General features: G+C 44.3%; 1 long non-coding RNA gene across 5 annotated transcripts in view; it reads right to left on the minus strand.

Moving 5' to 3' along the window:
• The window catches only part of LOC137310000 (uncharacterized), a 42587-nt gene extending 23054 nt beyond the window's left edge, over nucleotides 1-19533 (minus strand). For 2 of the 5 annotated variants that reach the window (XR_010960041.1, XR_010960039.1), the window contains exons 1-2: nucleotides 18591-19533; nucleotides 12891-12980 (exon numbers count right to left, since the gene is read on the minus strand). This is a non-coding gene — a long non-coding RNA (uncharacterized lncRNA). The remainder of the gene's footprint in view (nucleotides 1-12890; nucleotides 12981-18590) is intronic. The other 3 variants (XR_010960042.1, XR_010960040.1, XR_010960038.1) reach the window with 3 other exon arrangements.
• Nucleotides 19534-21523: the final 1990 nt, after the last annotated feature.

The following is a 21523-nucleotide window of genomic DNA, read 5'->3' on the forward strand; positions in this document are numbered from 1 at the left end:
AAATGACGAATTTCAGGAATTTGTTGGATCCCTTTTGTACAATGTGTGACTTTACCAGTAAGGGTTTGATCTGCGTAAGAAATCTCCATGTTCTGTGTTAATAAAATTCTGCTTCTAGTGTCACTGGGGACCTGCTCTCCATTTACTATAATAAATCTCCAGGTGCTGACACACCCCGTACTGGGTTAATGAAACTCTCCATCTCGCTCCAACTGGGGCTCGCTCACTGTTGTTTTCAAAAATGTTTTACAAATGTGTACACAGAACGAAACTACACCCCAGACCCTGTAAACTACATTCCATGTCCTCTAAGCAAAATTGCAGATCCTCCCAACTAAATCCCAGATCCTGTCACCCTATCGATTGAGCCAAGTCGGAGACAGACAGAGATAGACAGACAGGCAGACACGCAGACAGCTGTGCTCATGCTGCAGGTCAGCCATTCTTTAAGATTATCTGGACTCTGGACACTGCACATGATCTGCTACAGAAAATCGATGAACCTAATTTAGCAAATGAGATCACTTGCAATTCAACATAATAAGTGCCCTGTACCTCAATAAAATGAATCATCTGTGAATCAAAATAGCTGAGATAATCTTAAAGAATGGCTGACCTGCAGCATGAGCACAACTGTCTGCGTGTCTGCCTGTCTATCTCTCTGTCTGTCTATGACCTTCCCGTTTGCTTCTCTTTCTCTCTCTGATGCGGCCTATACCTGTCTTCATCCCTCCCTGTCTCTCTCTAGTTCCCATTACCTATCTCACTATTCCTGTTTCCACTGCTTTCTTGCCTCCAACTCCCTGTCTCCTTGTCCGTTTCACTCAAACGTCATCCCTCTCGACCTTGCTCCCCATCTCCTACTCTATCCCAACCCAGTTCTCCTCTCTGTGTCCACTTCAATGAGTCCCTATCCCTCCCTCTCTCCATTTCTTTTCGTCCTTCTCGATCATCCCCATCAATCGCTGTCTATCCTTTCTCTTCCCCCTCGCTCCATCCCGATACACTTTCTCTCTGTGCCTGGCCCTGCTCTCTCTAATTTCACGGACATTTTTTTCGATGCAATCCCCTCATTTTGGCCCGTCCATCCCGTTCTGCTTAAGTCACTCCCTTTCTTTTTCCACCCTCCCTCTTTCTGACTTTCCGTTTCTGTCTCTCCACATTCCTCCCTCTCCCTACCTGTCTCTCTCTACATATTCCATTTCTCTGCCTTTAACTGCAGCTGCCACCTATTGGTTCACTCCACTCCATGGTTGGTGTTCAGAGGTTATATTTTCAGGCCGGTGATACATCAACACAAGTTGCTCAGTTTCCATTAAATTCTATGGACAGTAAGTTGCAATTGTAACCGCAGGGCCTGGGTTCATTATTTATCAACTAAACAAAGATTTGCTGTGTATATTAGAAGATTAAGTGAGTGAAGTTTCATTACTGTTGTTACCATACATTCCAATAGCACCAATATTTTCATCAGTCTGACACTCATTCACTTTTAACACCGGCCATACTCCAGCCTGTCTGAGTGAGATCATTAGATAAAAACAATATTTGCTGTGGGCCCATTCCCAGTAAGTAATGGATTGATGCTGCCCAGACTGTTTAATGTGGGATCCTTACAAGCAGCAGGTAGAACAGATCTGCCTCCTGTCAGTGTGGACTGTGTCCAAACACAGGCATTAGAGGCTGAAATTACCAACATCCAGCCCACAGGAACCCACAGACACCTCCACAAGAACAGAAACTCACACAGTAATAGTCTAAAATACAACAAGAGAAATAGATTGTGTGTCACAACACTATGTGACGTGGATACAACATTAATAATCCTTAGTGTTCGATTGGAAGGATTTCCCCATTGTGTAGTGATATGTGAAATAAATCCTCAGTTAAAGCTGTGAAGATTAACTGGATAAATATTGAGGTGGAAATGATATTGAAGATTTCCAAACTGAACCTGAACCCGAAACTGACCATAACTACAAAATGACCCAGAACTCGAAACTCATGGAGACACTTGTACTACAAGGCAAACATATAATGATACAATCCTAAACTGACACTGAAACACAAATTGAACTAAATCCCCAAACTAACCCTTAATCAGACACCCAACCATTTCCCCAAACTGAAGCAGAACTAGAGCAAGTCACAAACCTAAACTTAACCAGAACCCAACAATGACTCTGAACAAAACAAGCAACAACTCTCAATCTGATCCTCAAACCTAAACAACATGGTGCCCAACACTGGAAGACCCTAAACTCACATACAAACCTCAAATAAACCAGGAACTGTAAAATGACCCACAGACAAAAACTCTACCTGAACCCAAACTAAACTGAACTGAACATGAACGCCCAAACCTCTGAACAACCTCAACCTGATCTTAAAGTTAAAAGTGCCCTGGAACCCTGAAGATATGCAGAACTCTCTATGAATAAGAGCCCATCGCTGTTCTTAAAAACCTCTGATCCAAAGCATTTCAGAGACCAAGAACACTAAGCTGAGCTGAACCTTAAATTAGCTGACAATCCCACAGTGACTTAGAAACTTAAACTGACCTGAAACTCGAAACTGATCCAGAATCCAAAAAGGGACCAGATAACCTTAACTGGCCATCAACCGAGCATTGAGTCAGAACCTCAAATTGACCCAGAACCTTACACTGACCATAATTAAGAGTAACCCAGAATTCCAAACTCACATTAAGCCCCAAATGAAAATGTAAATTGAAATGACTGGATACCCAAAACAATCCAAAACACAGTGACCCAGAACCCGAAATCGACATAAAACCCTAAACCTATACAGAAAGCAAAACTGACCCAGACCCTCAAACTGACACTTTGTGGCCTAAATTGTTAAAGCTCCAATGGAACTCGAGTCAATCCAAGAGCTCCGGTCCTCTGGATTCCCCTCTCAGAGTGGAAGAACGTTAAACTGTTCCAGAATCCGAAACCGACCTGGAACCTGGAACCAAAGCAAAACTGCAACCAACTCAGAATCACAAGCTGATCCAAACCCTAAACTGATCCACTATCCTAAACGGACTCAGAATATTAAAACACGGCAAACCCGAAACAGACCCGTAACACCAAGCAGACCTGGAAACCCGACCTGGCCCAGAACCCTCGCTCACTCCACTGGTTCACTTGTTAGTTCTGTCGTTTGTTTAAGGCTCTTCTGCTGTTTTAAGATATGATGTAATGTTAGGGATCATTGAGATCAGTCTGTGAGGATCAGTCTTTGCCGGGGTCCTGTGGAATATTTTGCAGTGCTGGGTGTTTTTGGATGCGTGGAGAATGTTAGTCTTGAGGGTCCTGAGTTAATTGGAGCTCTTGTGGTCAGTTTGTGTGGAGTATGTTACAACCAGATACTGAGCCAGAAACTCAAAACAACACAGAATCTCAAATTGACCAAACTGACCCAGAATATAAAACTAAACTGGGAGCCTGAGCCAATCCCAATTCTAAAGTGACCAACTCATATAAAATGAATTATAAACATAAAGAAAAGCCAAGAACCCAAATTTGTGTTGAAACTCAAAACAAGCCCAGGATCCAAGTCTTACACTGACTCATAAGCCTAAAAATATTCAATGCACGAAACATATCTCGAATCCAGAATGAACCCACATGATGAGGCTGACACCGAAGGCTGAGCGTCAGGGGTTTCTACAATCCCAGTGTTGGCATCAGTCTGGGCGTGTTGAATCATCAGAGATCGTTGTCTATGTTTGTTGTTCTGTGTCAGTTTGTGGGTGTTGTGGTTTGGGGTTTCTCTGCTCAGTATTGGGGTAATGTGCACTGTTTAAGGTCTGTTTACAGATGCTGTGGTTTGCTGTGACAGTGCAGTTATCATTTTACAGGATGCAGAAGCCCAATGTGTGGTGCCATCATTAGCTTTGGGTGTTTGATCAATGTGTGGATGGTGAGGTAAGTGTGTGGGGACTGGGTCAGTTTCTGGGTATTGTGTTTTATAGCGGATGATGTGATTGGTTTGGGGCGTATTGTGGACAGCTTCAGGATGCTGACTCATTTGGGGAGATGGGATAGTCAGTCATTGAACACTGCCTCAGTTATGGTCCCTGAACCCAGTTTGCAGTACCAGAGACAGTTTCAGGGTGCTGTGGTCAGTTTTAGAGATACATGGTATTAGCTTGAGGTGCTATATCAGTCTGAAGTGCTGGGCCAGTTAGAGGTACTGTACTGCCCGAAGAGCTAGGTTAGGTTAAGGTGCTGGACTAACTTGAGGTGCTCGGTTAGCTTGAGGTGTTGGATTAGTTTGGAGGTTGTATTATTTTGAAGTATTAAGTTATTTTGAGGTTCTGGGCTGGTCTGAGGTACTGCCTTTTTGAGGTACTGTTTTTGCTTGAGATATTATTTTATGTTGAGGTGCTGGATTACTTAGGGCGGCAGCTTTAGTTTGAGGTAATCTATTTACTGCAAGTGCAGTTTCAGATTAAGTTACTGGGTTAGTTGGAGCTGTGGTATTAGATTGAGCTGCTGGGATAGTTTAAGCTTTTGTAAATGTCTGAGGTTCTTGATCAGTATGTTTCCAGCCTAACGAGGAAGAAAGCAGTGCTGGATCTAGTTCTGGGGAATGAAGTGGGGCAAGTTTCAATGGGAGAGTGTTTTGGAAACAGTGAACACAATATGATTAGGTTTATAGTAATTATGGAAAAGTACAAGGACAATGAAAGTTGAAGATACTTAACTGGAAGAGGGTTAATTTCAGTGAGTTGAAAAGAGATCTGGCCCTTATGGGATGGGAACAAAGATTATCAGGTAAAACAGTTAAAGAGCAAAGGGAGGCCTTCAAGGAGGAGATAGTTCAGGTACTTCATCTAACCCTATCAGCATATCCTTCTATTCTTTTCTCCCTCATGTATTTATCTAGCTTCCTTTTAAATGCATCTTTGCTATTCGCCTCAACTACAGCATATGATAGCAAGTTCTATATTCTAACCACTCTCTGGGTAAAGAAGTTTCTCCTGAATTCTTTATTGATTTTATTAGTGACTAACTTATATTTATGTCACCTAGTTTTGGACTCTTCAAAAGTGGTCACATCTTCTCTACATCGACCCTATCAAACCCCTTCATAACTTTAAAGATCTCGATTAGATCACCCTCTGCCTTCTCTTTTCTAGACAAAATATAGCGATCCTGTTCAGTCTTTCCCCATAGTTAAAATCTCAGTTCTCATATTATTCTTGGAAATCTTGTTTGCACCTTCCCTAGTTTTTGATAATTTAATTTTGTAATTCCTCTTTGCCTTCTGAATAGGTTTTTTTTTCTTATTTCCTAACCTCTTCATATTCCCTTTTGTCATCCTCTTCTTTATTGTCCAGGTGCTGAGTGTATGCCTTTTTCTTTAGTTTCAATTCTGAACTTATCTCTTTCTTCATCCATGGTATTTCATTATTAGTGTCAGTGTCCGTGGAACTGTATCCCAGTGGGTGTCAGTGTCCGTGGGACAGTATCCCAGTGAGTGTCAGTGTCCATGGAACTGTATCCCAGTGAGAGTCAGTGTCCATGGAACTGTATCCCAGTGAGAGTCAGTGTCCGTGGAACTGTATCCCAGTGAGAGACCGTGTCCGTGGAACAGTATCCCAGTGAGTGTCAGTGTCCATGGAACTGTATCCCAGTGAGTGTCAGTGTCCATGGAACTGTATCCCAGTGAGTGTCAGTGTCCGTGGAACTGTATCCCAGTCAGTGTCAGTGTCCGTGGAACTGTATCCCAGTGGGTGTCAGTGTCCGTGGAACAGTATCCCAGTGAGTGTCAGTGTCCATGGAACTGTATCCCAGTGAGAGTCAGTGTCCATGGAACTGTATCCCAGTGAGAGTCAGTGTCCATGGAACTGTATCCCAGTGAGAGTCAGTGTCCATGGAACTGTATCCCAGTGAGAGACCGTGTCCGTGGAACAGTATCCCAGTGAGTGTCAGTGTCCATGGAACTGTATCTAGTGAGAGTCAGTGTTTGTGGAACTGTATCCCAGTGGGTGTCAGTGTCCGTGGAACTGTACCCCAGTGAGTGACAGTGTCCGTGGAACTGTACCCCAGTGAGTGACAGTGTCCGTGGAACTGTACCCCAGTGAGTGACAGTGTCCGTGGAACTGTACCCCAGTGAGTGACAGTGTCCACGGAACTGTTCGCAGAGTGTGTCAGGATCCATGGAATAGTCTTCGAGTGACAGACAATATCCATGGAACTGTGAGAGTAGGGCCTCATGGAACTGTTCCCCAGTGAGAGTCAGGGTGCATGGAACTGTACCCCAGTGAGAGTCAGGGTGCATGGAACTGTACCCCAGTGAGAGTAGGTGCTCATGGAAATGTACCCAGTGAGAATCATCGCCCATGGAACTGTTCCCCAGTGACTGTCAGGGTCCATCGAACTGTCCCCCTGTGAATGTAGGCGCCCAGAGAACTGAATCAAGTGAGAGTAAGGGCCCATTGAACTGCACTCTCACACCCTCAGGAGTAGATCATTCATTCCCTCGATTCTGTTCTGCCATTCATTTAGATCATGGCTAATCTGTATCTTAACTCTTTTTACCCATCTTGTGTATAATGTATTTGGATTAGATGTCAATTATCTTCAATCTGTTTTTTTCTGGTTATCAACCCTCCTGTCAGTGGAAACAGTTTCTCCTTATTTACTCAAAGGTCGGTTTATTTTTTAAACTTACCTCAGTGTGCCTTGCAGGCTTCTCGACAGGTTCCCCCTGCGGGGTGGCCTCCCTGCTCAGAAGTGGGTTAAATTTCAGGGGTTATGATGTGACCAAGGAGTCCAGCGGGAGACTCATTAAAAGCCAAGATGAGTGGCGTTAAAACGGCCGATCGACGGGAATGGAGCGGGAAATGGAGCTGCTCTATTTTAACTGCTCCCCAATCCTTTCCTGCTCCTGCGATCAGGGAGAGTTAAAATCACCCTGTTTCACATTGCATGATAGTCCACATGTGCCACTGGAGGGAAAGCTATAACTGCAAGTTATTCTTGCAGGTGTTATGAATGAGTTTGGGGTCTATTAGTAACTATTCACCTCATTACTAGTCAATGAAACAATGCATTACTTTGCTTTTAAGTCATACTCCATCTAAAACAAGGGTACGTTTTAATGTCTGTGTCTGTCTCTCCCTCTCTCTCTCTTCCCGTCTGTCTCTCCCGTGTCGCCGTCTGTGTCTCCTGTCACTCACACATATATTGTGGGGAAAGGCCTGTCGCAATTAAGCCTCAGGCCCTCTCCATCCAAAATAGTGCCATGGTATTTGCCACCTTTTCTGAGGGTGCCTCTGTGTATAAATGTGCCAAGGATCACATGCCAGGCACTGTACTTATGTGGCACATCATCCGTTCTCGTTATAATGGACACATTTCAGCTGGCAGAAAGGTACAGGGAGAAATATGTGTTGCTCAATCACCCCTCTGCACCAACAATGTTTCAGTGAGTGATGGGGAGATGGGCTGAGATTTATAAATAGACTTGCAGTACATTCTCTCTCTCTCTCTCGTGTATAATAGAAATGAGTCACAGTGACAGGAGCAGAAAACTGCTTGGATCGAGGATCTGACACAGCACATTAAAGCTGGTGATGACTGGTGTGGCAGGATTGTAAATTTAAAGGGACATTACCATTTGGCTGGAGAGTTTTTAAAGAGAAATTCGACTCCTCGAAGAGCCCACTTCTACCCGCCTGATACGTTGGCTGCGGTGGACAATTTTCTCTGTGTGGACAATATATTTGCTGAATTGTAAACTATTCGACAGTGATTAAAACTGAGCCTCGGTCATTTCTATATCTGAGGCCATTTCTCCCCTTCTCTGGGTCTTCGACCTCCACCATTTCTGGTCTGAATCCAGCCACTGGAAGAGGATGTAAGAGCAACCTGGGCAATTCTCCCTTGATCTCCCCCCACCACCTGTGGAGAGTCCCTGCCTCCCTGGCCCAGCCTTTGCTTGGTATCTTCCCCGGTGGTAAGGTCGGGTTTAGAAACATTGCAGGTGGGTGAAAACCCGTATCTTACTGCTGGACCGGTCTTTTAAATTCAATTATAATTTTTATCCCTCAACCAACATCACTAAAACAGATGATCTGGTCATTATCACATTGCTGTTTGTGGGACCTTGCTGTGTGCAATGTACTGCCGTGTTTCCTACAGTAAAGCAGCAACTACACTTCAAAAGTACTTAATTGGTAGAGGAACCACCGAGGGAACAGGTTATTTTAGATCTCGTATTGTGTAATGAGACAGGGTTAATTAGTAAACTTATAGTAAAGGATCCTCTGGAGGAGAGTGAACATAATATGATAGAATTTCATATTCAGTTTGGGAGTGATGTGGTTAAGTCCGAAACTAGGGTCTTAAATATAAATAAAGTCAATTATGTAGGTTTGAGGGGCGAGTTGGCTGAGGTCGATTGGGAAATTAGATTAAAAGATATAACGGCAGACAAACAATGGCAAATATTTAAAGAAATAATTCATAATTCTCAACTAATATACATTCCCTTGAGGAATAAAACTCCACGGGAAAAGTGGTACAATTGTGGCTAATTAGAGAATTTAGGATAATATTAGATTAAAAGAAGAGGCTTACAATGTAGTCAAAAAGCGTAGTTAGCCTGAGGATTGGGAGAGTTTTAGAAATCAGCAAAGGATGACCAAAAATTCATAAAGAGGGAGAAAATTGAATCTGACAGTAAACCAACAGGAAATATAAAAACAGATTGTAAGAGCTTCCACAAGTATGTTGAAAAGGAAGAGATGAGTGAAAATAATCGTGGGTCCCTTAGAGGCAGAGACAGAAGAAATTATAATGGGGAGTAAGGAAATGGCAGAGATGTTAAACAAATATTTGATATCTGTCTTCACAGTAGAAGACACAAAAAACATACCGGAAACAGTGGGGAACCAAGGGCCTAATGAGAGTGAGGAACTTAAAGTAATTAATATTAGTAAAGAAAAAATACTGGAGAAATTAATGGGACTAAAAGCCGAGAAACCCCCTGGACCTGATGGCCGACATCCTCGGGTTTTAAAAGAGGTGACTGCAGAGATAGTGGATGCATTGGTTGTGATCTTCCAGAATTCCCCAGATTCTAGAATGGTCCCCGTGGATTGCAAGGTAGCAAATGTAACCCCGCCATTTAAGAAAGAAGTGAGAGAGAAAAGAGGGAACTGCAGGCTAGTTAGCTTGACATCAATAGTAGGGAAAATGCTAGAATCTATTATTAAGGACGTAGTAACAGGGCACCTCGAAAATCATAATATGATTAGGCAGAGTCATACGGTTTACTCTTCGAATCATAGAAAGATTACAGCATGGAAGGAGGCCATTCAGCACATCTAGTCCACGCCGGCTCCGTGCAAGAGCAATCCAGCTAGTCCCATTCCCCCGCCCTATCCCCACAGCCCTGAAAATTTTTTACTTTCAACTACTTATCCAGTTCCCTTTTAAAGGCCATGATTGAATCTGCCTCCACCACCCCCTCAGGCAGCGCATTCCAGATCATAACCACTCGCTGTGTAAAAAAGTTTCACATCATATCACCTTCGGTTCTTTTGCCAATCACCTTAAATCTACGCCCTCTGGTTCTTGACCCTTCAGCCAATGGGAACAGTTTCTCTCTATCCACTCTGTCTGGACCCTTTATGATCCTCTCAACCTTCTCTGTTCCAAAGAGAACAACCCCAGCTTCTCCAGTCTATCCACGTAACTAAAGTCTCTCATCCCTGGAATCATTCTAGTAAATCTCTTCTGCACCCTCTCGAAGGCCTTCACATCTTTACTAAAGTGCAGTGCCCAGAACTGGACACAATATTCCAGTTGTGGTCGAACCAGTATTTTATAAAGGTTCATCATGACTTCCTTACTTTTGTACTCTATGCCTCTATTTATAAAGCCCAGGGCTCATCTGCTTTTTTAACCACTTTCTCAACCTGCCCTGCCACCTTCAACGATTTGTGCACATATACCCCCAGATCTCTCTGTTCCTGTACCCCTTTTAGAATTTTGCCCTCTAGTTTATATTGCCTCTCCTCGTTGCTACCGAAATGTATCACCTCACATATATCTGGGTTAAATTTCATCTGCCACGTTTCCGCCCATGCCACCAGCCTGTCTATATCCTCTTGAAGTCTATCACTATCCTCTGCACTGTACACTACCCTTCCAAGTCTCGTGTCATCTGCAAATTTGAAAATGTGCCCTGTACATCCAAGTCCAAGTCCTTAATATATATCAAGAAAAGCAGTGATCCCAGAACCAACTCCTGGGGAACACCACTATGCACCTCCCTCCAGCCTGAAAAACAACCGGTCACCACTACTCTCTGTTTCCTGTCACTTAGCCAATTCTGTCTCCATGTTGTTATTGCCCCCTTTATTCCATGGGCCACAACCTCGATGACAAGCCTACCATGTGGCACTTTATCAAACGCCTTTTGAAAGTCCATATACACAAAATCAACTGCATTTCCCTCATCTACCCTCTCTGTTACCTTATCAAAAAACTCCATTAGGTTAGTTAAACACGATTTGCCTTTAACAAATCGTCGAAGTGACTGTTAATTCTGTCCAGTATTATTGTTTCCAGAAGTTTCCCCACCACCGAGATTAAACTGACTGGCCTGTTATTGCTGGGTTTATCCTTACACTCTTTTTTGAACAAGGGTGTAACATTTGCAATTTTCCAATCCTCTGGCACCACCCTCGTATCCAAGGTTGTTTGGAAGATTATGGCCAGTACCTCAGCAATTTCCCCCCTTACTTCCCTCAGCATCCTCGGGTGCATCCCATCCAGACCAGTTGACTTATCTACTTTAAGTACAGCCAGCCTTTCTAGTACCTCTTCTTGATCAATTTTTAGCCCATCCAGTATTTTAACAATATCTTCCTTTACCGAGACTCTGGCAGCATCTTCTTCCTTGGTAAAGACAGATGCAAAGTATTCATTTAATACCTCAGCCATGCCCACTGCCTCCATGAGTAGATCTCCGTTATGGTCCATAATCAGCCCCACCCCTCCTCTTATTACCTGTTTACTGTTAACATATCTGTAGAAGACTTTTGGATTCCCTTTTATGTTGGTCGCTAGTCTATTCTCATACTCTCTCTTTGCTCCTCTTATTTCCTTTTCACTTCCCCTCTAAACTTTCGATATTCTGCCTGGTTCTCACTTGTTTTATCAACCTGATACCTGCCATACACCACTTTTTTCCGCTTCATCTTATTCTCTATTTCCTTTGTCATCCAGGGAGCTCTGGCTTTCGTTGCCCTACCTTTCTCCCTCGTTGGAATGTACTTTGTCTGTACCCGAATTATCTCCTCTTTAAAGGCCGCCCACTGTTCAATTACAGTTTTGCCTGCCAATCTATGATTCCAATTTACCCGGGCCAGATCTGTTCTCATCCCACTGAAATTGGCCCTCCTCCAGAAAGGGATGGACTGCAGACAGAGAGATCTAGGGACGGGGCAAAACACGGGGATTGGGTAGAAAATGTGTCCGAGAAATTAAAAGGAGAGCAGGGTCAGGCACAGAGAGAAAGTGGATGGGGACGGAGCGGGAGGGAAGAGAGAGGGTAAAGAGCGATTGATGGGGATGACAGAGAGGGATGAGAAGGAATGGAGAGAGGGAGGGGTAAGAAAACAGAGTAAGGTGGACGCAGAGATGAGAACTCGGTTGGGAGAGAATAGGAGATGGGGAGCAAGGGAGAGGGATGTGGAGCAAGTGAAATGGGACAGGGAGGAAGTGAGAGAAACCAGCATGCAGAGACTGGGCGGTACAAAAGCAGGGGAAACAGGAATAGCGAGAGAGGTCAAGGAACGGACCGACCGTGGGTGAGCGAGTGAAGCAAACAGGCAGGTTGGAGACAGAAAGGGAGACAGACAGGTAGATAGACAGACAGGCCCACAGACAGCTGTGTTCATGCTGCAGGTCAGCCATTCTTTAAGATTATCTCAGCTATTTTGATTCACAGATTATTCATTTTATTGAGATTCAGGGCATTTATTATGTTGAATTGTAGGTGATCTCATTTGCTAAATCAGTTGATCCATTTTCTGTCGCAGATCACGTGCAGCGTCCACAGTAACACTTGGCTCAATTGGTCCCCACCAAAAACACCGTTTCCCTGGTCACCGACTCCATCCCTCTCCCCGGTCACTGTCTGAGGCTGAACCAGACCATTCATAACCTTGGTGTCCTATTTGACCCCGAGATGAGTTTCTGACCATATATCCGCTCCATCACGAAGTCCGCCCACTTCCTCCTCCATAACATCGCCCGTCTCCACACCTGCCTCAGCTCATCTGCTGCTGAAACCCTTATCCATGCCTTTGTTATCTCTAGACTTGACTATTCCAATACTCTCCTGGCTGGCCTCCCATCTTCCATCCTCCATAAACTTCAGCTCGTCCAAAACTCCCGTATTTTATCTCGCACCAAGTCCCGTTCACCCCATCACCCCTGTGCTCGCTGACCTACATTAGTTCCCAGTCCGGCAACACCTTGATTTTAAAATTCTCATCCTTCTTTTCAAATCTCTCCATGGCCTCGCCCCTGCCTATCTCTGTGACCTCCTCCAGCCCTACAACCCTCCAAGATCTCCACGCTCCTCTAATTCTGGCCTCACGCGCATCGACGATTTTAATCGTTCCACCATTGGCGGCCGTGTCTTCAGCTGCATTGATCCTCAGCTCTGGAATTCCTTCTCTTTCTCTCCTCCTCTAAGACGTCCCTTAAGCCTATCTCTTTGGTCAAGCTTTTGGTCACCTGTCCTAATACCTCCTTATATGGCTCGGTGTTAAATTCTGATTGATAATCACGCCTGTGAATCACCTGAGGGTGTTTTACGACATTAAAGGCGATATTGGCCAAGGTGCTTACCCCGAGGAAGGAAGGAACCATCACAGGCCGAGTCTCACTGGGCAGCTGTCCGACATCTCCTCGCGGCTGATTAGATTCCAGAATCTGTCACTGGAATACAACAGGACTATTTTTGAGACGATGATTATATTTAATTTGAATATATTTGTCATTAATGGCATTTGATTGATTTACTTTAACGTTAAATTGTTCTTTTCTTTCCGCTCTTTACATGGATTAAATTCACTCACAATATCAGCTGCCAACTCCAGTTTGTGAGGGATATCAAGGACAACACTAAAGGTTTTTACAAGTATATTAAGAGAAAGAAGGTGACTCAGAGTAATGTGGTCCCTTAAAGACAGACGCAGGGGATTATAGTAATTGAAAGGGAGAGAGGGTGAAGAATTTGAAAAATTTGTACAGGAGAACTTTCTTAATTAGTATATTTCTAGCCCAACGAGGAAGGAAGCAGTGCTGGATCTAGTTTTAGTGAATGATGTAAGGCAAGTGGAGTGTATTTCAGTGAGAGAACATCTGGGTAATAGTGATCATAATATAATTAGGTTTAAAGTAATTACAGAAAGGGACAAAGAAAAATCAAAGGTGAAAATATCCAACTGAAAGAGAGCCAATTTCAGTGATTTGAGAAGGGATCGAGGGCAGGTGGACTGGAAACAAAGATTGGCCAAAAAACAGTAAATGAGCAATGGCAGGTCTTCAAGGTGGAGATAGTTCGGGTATAAACCAAGGATTTTCCCATAAGGAGGAAAGATACGGCATCCAAAGCTCGAGCTCCCTGGATGACAAAGGAAATAGAGCTTAAAATAAAACAGAAAAAGGTTTATGACCACTGTCAGGTACAGAATACAGTACACAACCAGGAGAGTGTGCAGGGGGAAATTGAAAAGGATATAAGAAGGGCAAAGAGAGAATATGAGAAAAGATTAGCAAGTAACATAAATGGGAACCCAAAAACTTTTATAAAAATATAAAAAGGAAAAGGATAAAAGGAATGGTGGGGCCGGTTAGGGATAAAATAGGAAATCTGCTTGTGGAGGCAGAGGGCATGACTGAGGTACTGAATGAGGACTTTGCATCTGTCTTCACAAAAGAAGAGGATGAAGTTAATGTCACAGTAGAGGAGGAGGGAGGAGAGATATTGGATCGGATCAAAATAGATAGAAAGGAGGTGCTAAATAGGTTGGCATCACTCAAAGTGAACAAGTCCCCCGGTCCAGGTGGGATGCATCCCAGGCTGCTGAGGGAAGCAAGAGTGGTGATAGCAGAAGCTCTGACCACAATCTTTCAATCCTCCTTGGATATGGGAGTGGTGCCAGAGGACTGGAGGATTGCAAATGTTACTCCCCTGTTCAAAAAAGGAGAGAGGGATAAAACTGGTAACTACGGGCCGGTCAGTCTGATATCAGTGGTGGGAAAACTACTTGAGACCATTGTCAAGGACAAAATTAATTCTCACTTGGAGAGGCATGGGTTAAGAAGGAACAGCCAGCACGGATTTCTTAAAGGCAAACCATGTCTGACTAACCTGATTGAATTCTTCGATGAAGTAACAGAGAGGGTCGATGGAGGTAGTGCAGTCGCTGTTGTATATATGGACTTTCAAAAGGCATTTGATAAAGAATCACATAACAGACTTATTTGGAAAACAGAAGCCCATCGGATTAAAGGAAAAAATTGGTGGTAACTTGGGTACGTAATTGGCTAGGGGAAAGGAAGCAGAGAGTCGTGGTGAATGGATGTTTTTCTGACTGGACAGAAGTATGCAGTGGGGTCCCCCAGGGGTCAGTATTAGGACCATTACTTTTCTTGTTATATCAAAATGACCTGGATTTGGGTTTCGGGAGCACAGTTTCAAAGTTTGCGACTGATACAGGACTTAGCAACGTAGTAAATAGTGAGGAGGATAGTAGCAGATTTCAGGAGGACATAGACAGACTGGTAAAATGGGCAGACACAGGGCAGATGCAATTTAAGACGGACAAGTGTGAAGTGATGCACTTTGGGAGGAACAAAGCGGACAGGCAGTATAATCTAAATGGGACTATTTTGAGGGGAGTGCAAGAACAGAGGGACCTGGGGTACATAGTCACAAATCTTTGAAGGTGGCAGGGCAAGTTGATAAGGTGGTTAAGAAAGGGTATGGGAAACTTGGCTTTGTAAATAGGGGCATTGAATACAAAAACGAGGAAGTCATGCTGAACCTTTACAAATCACTGGTTAGGCCTCAGCTGGAGTATTGTGGACAATTCTGGGCACCACACTTTAGGAAGGATGTCAAGGTCATGGAGAGGGTACAGAGGAGGTTTACCAGTATGGTACCAGGGATGAGGGACATCAGTTATGTGGAGAGGTTGGAGAAGCTGGGATTGTTCTCCTTGGAGCCGGGGATAAGGGGAGATTTAATAGAGGTGTTCAAAATCAAGAGGGGTTTTGATAGTTTCTCCCGACTTGCTCTGTTTCCTCTGGCAAGCGGGTCGGTAACCAGAGGTCGTAGATTTAAAATAATTGGCAAAAGAACTAGAGAGGAAATGAGGAGAAGTTTTTCTTCATACAGAGAGTTGTTAAGATCTGAAACGCACTCCCTGAAAGGGTGGTGGAATCAGATTCCATGGGAATTTTGAAAGGGCAATTAGACATATACTTGAAGAGGACTAATATGCAGGGTTATGGGGAAAGAGCTGGAGTGTGGGACTAAATTGGACAGCTCTTTCAAAGGCACGATGAATGGCCTCCTTCTGTTCTGTAAGTTTCTCTGAAAAGTGGGTAAAATAGTGTGAGAGAGGGAATGAGTCTCGGAGAATCTGTGTGAGAGAGGGAATGAGTCTCGGAGAGTCTGAGAGTGTGTCTCGGAGAGTCTGCATCTGGATGAAGGAGAGTCTGAAAGGTAGGGTGGGAGGGAGACAGAGGGAGAAAGGGTTTGTGAGAACGGGCAAGAGAGAATATTGGAGACAGGAAAGAGAAACAGTCTGTGTGTAAGAGAGAGAGGAAAGGGGAAGAGAGCCTGTTTGTGCATGAGAACTAAGGGATAGAAATGTGAGAAGTTGGAGAGAAATGAGAGATTGCATGGATAAAAGGACAGAAAACTGAGAGTTGTGGTTAACAGATGTTTCTTGCACTGGAAGGATTTAAACAGTGGCGATCCCCAGGGTCAGTGTTGGCACCATTGCTTTTCTCAATATCTGTGGATAGAAATGATCTGGACCTGGGTGTAGGGGGCACAATATCAAAATTTGCAGCTGCCACAAAGATAAGGAGTGAGATTAACCATGAAGAGGATTATCGACAACTTCAGGAGGAGGCAGACAGGTGAGCAGATTGGGCAGGGAGATGTGAGATGGGATTTAATGGGGAGAGATGTGAGGTGAGAAGAATAAGGAGAGGAAATAGACACTATACTGTAAAACTGTAAAAGGAGTCGAGGAGCAGAGAGATTTCGGGATTCAGAAACACAAATCTTAAAAAAAGTGGGAGGACAAGTTGATAAAGCTGTTTTACAAAAACCCCCATGGGATCCTAGGATTTATAAATAGGGGCATAGAGTATAAAAGGAAAGAGTTAATGCTACACCTGGACAAATCATGGGTCAGGCCACAGTCAGAATATTGTGTCCAGTTTTTGGTGCATTACTTCAGTAAGAATGTCGCAGCCATGGAGAGGGGCAGAAGAGATTCACTAAGATGATCGCAAGGATGAGATAACTTTTCATGAGAGCAGAGAAGTTTAAATAAGATCAGAGAGAGGGATCAAAATTATGAGGGGGCTTTGATAAAGTAAATGAGGGAAAACTATTTCCACTAGTACGGGTACGGGAGCACAGTGGTTATGTTACTGGACTAGTAATCCGAGAGGCTCGGACTAATATTCCGGAGTCATGAGATCAAATCCACGGCAGCTGGGAAATTTAAATTCAATTAATTAAATAAAATCTGGAATTTAAAAAAAACTAGTATCAGTAATGGTGGCCATGAAACTACCGGATTGTCGTAAAAACCCATCTGGTTCACTGATGTCCTTTAGGGAAGGAAACCTGCCGTCCTTACCCGGTCTGGCCTATATGTGACTCCAGACCCACAGCAATGTGGCTGATTCTTAATCGCCCTCTGAAATGGCCTAGCAAGTCACTCAATTGTTCAAGATAGGTGGCACACCACCACCCTCTCAAGGGCAACTGGGAAGGGTAATAAATGCTGGCCTTGCCAGCGATGCCCACATCCCAGTTCGTGAGTCGGTAACTGGAGGGCATCAAATTAAGAGAGGTTGGTTTTCTTTTTGATGCAGAGGGTTGTTAGGACAATGGAATGTCCGACCAGAAACAATGAGGGAAGCAGAATTTAAAAGGGAAGTGAATCAATATCTGAAGAAGAAAATCTTGAAAGATCTTGAAAGGCCTTCGATAAGGTACAGCATGGTAGATTCATGACCAAGGTCAGAGCGTGTGGGGACAGGGGACAGGTAGCAGAATGGATAGCAAGTTGATAACAAAACAGAAAACAGAGAGCAGGGGTTAAAGATAGTCACTCAGACTGGCAAAAGGTGGGAAGTGGTGTTCCACAGGGATCGGTGCTGGGAATACTGTTGTTCACCATTTGCATCAACGGTTTGGACTTGGGAATCGGAAGAACAATTTCAAAATTTGCGGACAAATTGAGGGATATCGTTAATACTGAAGAGGACTGCGATAAAATAGAGGAAGACATTAATAACCTTGCAGAATGGGCGTGTAATCGGCAAATGAATTTCTATATCGATAAGTGTGAGGTGGTACAAATTTAGTAGGAAGAATAAGGAGGCCACATACTTCCTGGATAATAAGAGTCTAAATGGGATAGAGGAGCAAAGTGGGGTCTAGGGGTAGATATACAAATCATTAAATGTAGTGACTCAGGTTCATCAGGCCATAAAAATGCAAACAAAGCACTGGGATTCATTTCCAGAGGAATAGAACTGAAAAGCAGGGAAGTTATGTTAAATTTGTCCAGCACCTTGGTTAGACCACACTGAGTACTGTGCACAGTTCTGGTCTCCATGTTACAAAAAGGATGTGGAGCCACTGGAGAAGGTGCAAAAAAGATTGACAAGGATAACACAAGAACTAAGACATTATAACGATCAGGATAGACTGAACAGGCTGGGGCTCTTTTCTCTCGAAAGGAGAAGGCTGAGGGGTGACCTGGTGGAGATCTTTAAAATTATGAAGGTGTTTGATAGATTCGGCATCGAGATGTTTCCACTTGTCGGGGAGACCAGAACTAGGGGCCATGAATGGAAGATAGTCACTAATAAATCCAGTATGGAATTGAGGAGGACCTTATTTACCCAGAGAGTGGTTAGAATGTGGAACTTGCTAAAACATGGAGTAGTTGAGGCAAATAGCATAGATGTATTTAAGGGGAAGCAAGATAAGTACATGAGAGAGAAAGGAACAGAAGGATATACGGATAGGGACAGATGAAGAGAGGTGTGAGGAGGTTCGTGTGGAGCATAAACACCAGCACAGACCAGTTGAGCCGAATAAAAGTGGGCCCAGCACTGACCCCTGGGGTAACCACTTCCAACCCTTCTCCAATCTCAGCAACTCCCATTAACCCGGACCCTCTGCTTCCGGTCCCCAGACAACTTTCTCCCCGCACTATTCCATTTCCTTTCAAACAGCCCACCTGAACAGACTGGACATTACCCTGGGGATCCCCCAGTTACCTTCACACCGTTGCTCGCCATGTCCCTGATTTCACTTGACATCCTTCACAGTCTCATCGAATTGTCTTGGTGCCTCCCGGCCGTGTGAACATCCAAAGAGGTTTCCAGTCGGTCTCAAGTATTTTCCAACAGATTGATTCAAATCCAGTGCGGTTTTCCTCAAAACTCCTGGAAGTTCAGGCACGAATTTTCCTGTGGAAGAAAGTCACGTCGTGTTACGGGACGGAGGAATTAACGACCCTTCTGAAGTACTCGGTGTCGGCCTTGGCTCATTTGTAGCACTCTCTCACCTCCAGAATCATAAAGATTGTGGATTAAAGCTCCCCTCCAGAGACCTGAGCACAAAATCTCGGCTCACACTCCAGTGCAGTACTGAGGGAGTGCTGCACTGTCGGAGGGGCCGTCTTTTGCACGAGCCGTTAAACCAGTCCGGCCTCTCAGGTGGATGTAAAAGATCCCGTGACACCATTCGAAGAAGAGCAGGGGAGTTCTCCCCGGTGTCCTGGCCAATATTTAATCCTCAACCAACACCTATAAACAGATTATCTGGTCATTTATCACATTGCTGTTTGTGGGATCTTGCTCTGCACAAAATGGCTGCCCACATTACAACAGTGACCTCATTTCCAAAGCCCCTCATTGGCTGCGAGGCTTTGGGTCGTCCTGAGGATGTGACAGGCGCTGGAGAAATGCAAGTTCCCCCTCCCCGGGGCCGCCCTCCGCTCTAATCCCATTGCCCGTCTCTCGGTCCTGACCCCGGGCTCGGGGACTCTCGGCCGGTCCAGGGCCCTTTAAGAGGGACGCGCCACACTGCGCATGTGCGCCGTTTATTTAAATCAAACCGCGCGATTCAAAGGAAAAGTGACGTCAGTTTCCGTCACAATAAAAACCGCTCGTTCTCAACCGAAAAAACGGAAAATTTGTCTCGCGACACAACAGGAAGCGGCCGCTGATCCGGCGGGTGATGTGCGCATGTGCGAACATTCTCCCAGAGTGCAGCGCGGCCTGTCTCACAGATGGGGCCTTTTCTCCGCCGCTCTGCATTGTGGGATATCCGGCCGCCATGACGAGCCCGGGTCACCGAGTTCATCCAATCACAGGTGAAGCTTCCCGGATTGGTGGAACCGACAGAGTGCAGGTGGTCTGTGGAGCGAGAGAATCTCTGAGAAGAGGGGCAGCCAATTGGGGAAATCACAGGAGGTGGTGACCGGTCATAAACCCAATCGGTGAATGACGGATTGAACCAAGGAAAGGAATGAAGAAACTCGACTGGGACCTGTGGGAACAGGCGGACTAATAAATTTAACCCGTGTCCAGTTCAGGTCACCACATTACAGGAAAGATGGGATTGGACCAGAGAGGGTCCAGAGGAGATTTACAAGGATGGTCCAGGACTGGAGAATTTTAGCTGTGAGGAAGGATTGGATCGGCTGGAGTTGTTTTCATTGCAACAGAGGAGGCTGAGGGGGGATTTATTTGAAGTGTATAAAATTATTGGGGGCCACACAGACTGCATCACTTCAAGAAGGCAGCTCACCACCACCTTCATGAGGGCAATTTCGGATGGGCAATCAATTCTGCCATTGCCAGCGACGCCCACATCCCATGAACAAATAAAAAAAGGATATTAAGGTCCTATTTCCCTCAACAGAGAGGCCAATAACCAGGGGGCATATATTTCAAGTAATTGGTAGAAGGATTGGAGGGGATCTCTGGATAATTTTTTTCACCCAGAGGGTGGTGTGGGTATGGACCTTACTGGCTGAAAGGGTGGTAGAGGCAGAAACCCACATCGCTTTTTAAAAAGTACTTCGATGTGCACTTGAAGTGCCGTCACCTGCAAGGCTGCGGACCAAGACCAAGAGTGCGATTAGGTTGGATAGCTCTTTTTCAGCTGGCATAGACACAATGGGCCGAATAGCCTCCTTCTGTGCTGTAAATTTCTATGATTCTATAACTCCTAGTGTCAAATGTGACATGGCAAAAGATACTTGTTCATGATTCAAAAAAAATCTTGACAGAGAGGAAAGAAACAATGTGGAGCTCTGCCTGAAAGTGTTGTTCAGACAGACTCCATGAATTATTTTAAATGGGAGTGGTATAGGGACCTTAGAACAGAGGAACATTAAATTGGATGAGGGGAGAGGAAAGTCACCTGTTTCTGTACTGCAAGATCCTAAGCTTCATTGAGAATGAATTCTTGAAGCATTTCTACATGGTATTTTTTGCAACATTGTAAAAATATCCCAAAGTAGTTCTCCTGGTGACCCGGCCACTTTGTAAAGTCTCCCTGAAATGTTTACATGTAAATCAAACAGTCAGAAGAGGGTAGGATGGACCTGCACTGCACTTGAATGTGTTGTCATCTATTGGGTTTAAAGTTTCTGAACACTATTTATCAATAGTGTGAGGAAGCTCAGAGTGAAAGTGAGGAGGGGCCGTCTGACTGCAGTTTCCACTGGAAGAAAAATCACCTTCAGTGTGTACAGTGAGCAGAAATGAATTGCTGTTGTTAAAAGTTCCCACTAACTTATTGTTATTCTACTTTAACAGAACGAGCCTGGATCTCCTGCTATGTTCAGTGATTATAGCTTAAGTAAAATATTACCATGACTTGATTTAAATGGAGGCGTAGTTTCCACCTGCCAAAGAATGTTGTCTGAAGCGAGGGTGTTTACTGCTAACAGCTCCCATCCTGTTTAATAGACCCCCTGAATGTCTGATTTACCAGAAAGAAAAACTCAGCTCAGTAAAGTTAAACATTCTCTTATTAATCTGAATATTTTATGAACAAATTTCAGTATTTCACAAGGCAAGGGTGTCCCAGACATGGATTGGACCCAATTCACTGTAAAGTTATAAAAACAGCCAGTTTAGCGACCAGGGGACATCACCGAAAAATTAGAATCAGGACTTTCAGGAGTGAAGTGAAG

The sequence above is a fragment of the Heptranchias perlo genome, unplaced genomic scaffold, assembly GCF_035084215.1.
Source record: "Heptranchias perlo isolate sHepPer1 unplaced genomic scaffold, sHepPer1.hap1 HAP1_SCAFFOLD_199, whole genome shotgun sequence".
NCBI lineage: Eukaryota > Metazoa > Chordata > Chondrichthyes > Hexanchiformes > Hexanchidae > Heptranchias > Heptranchias perlo.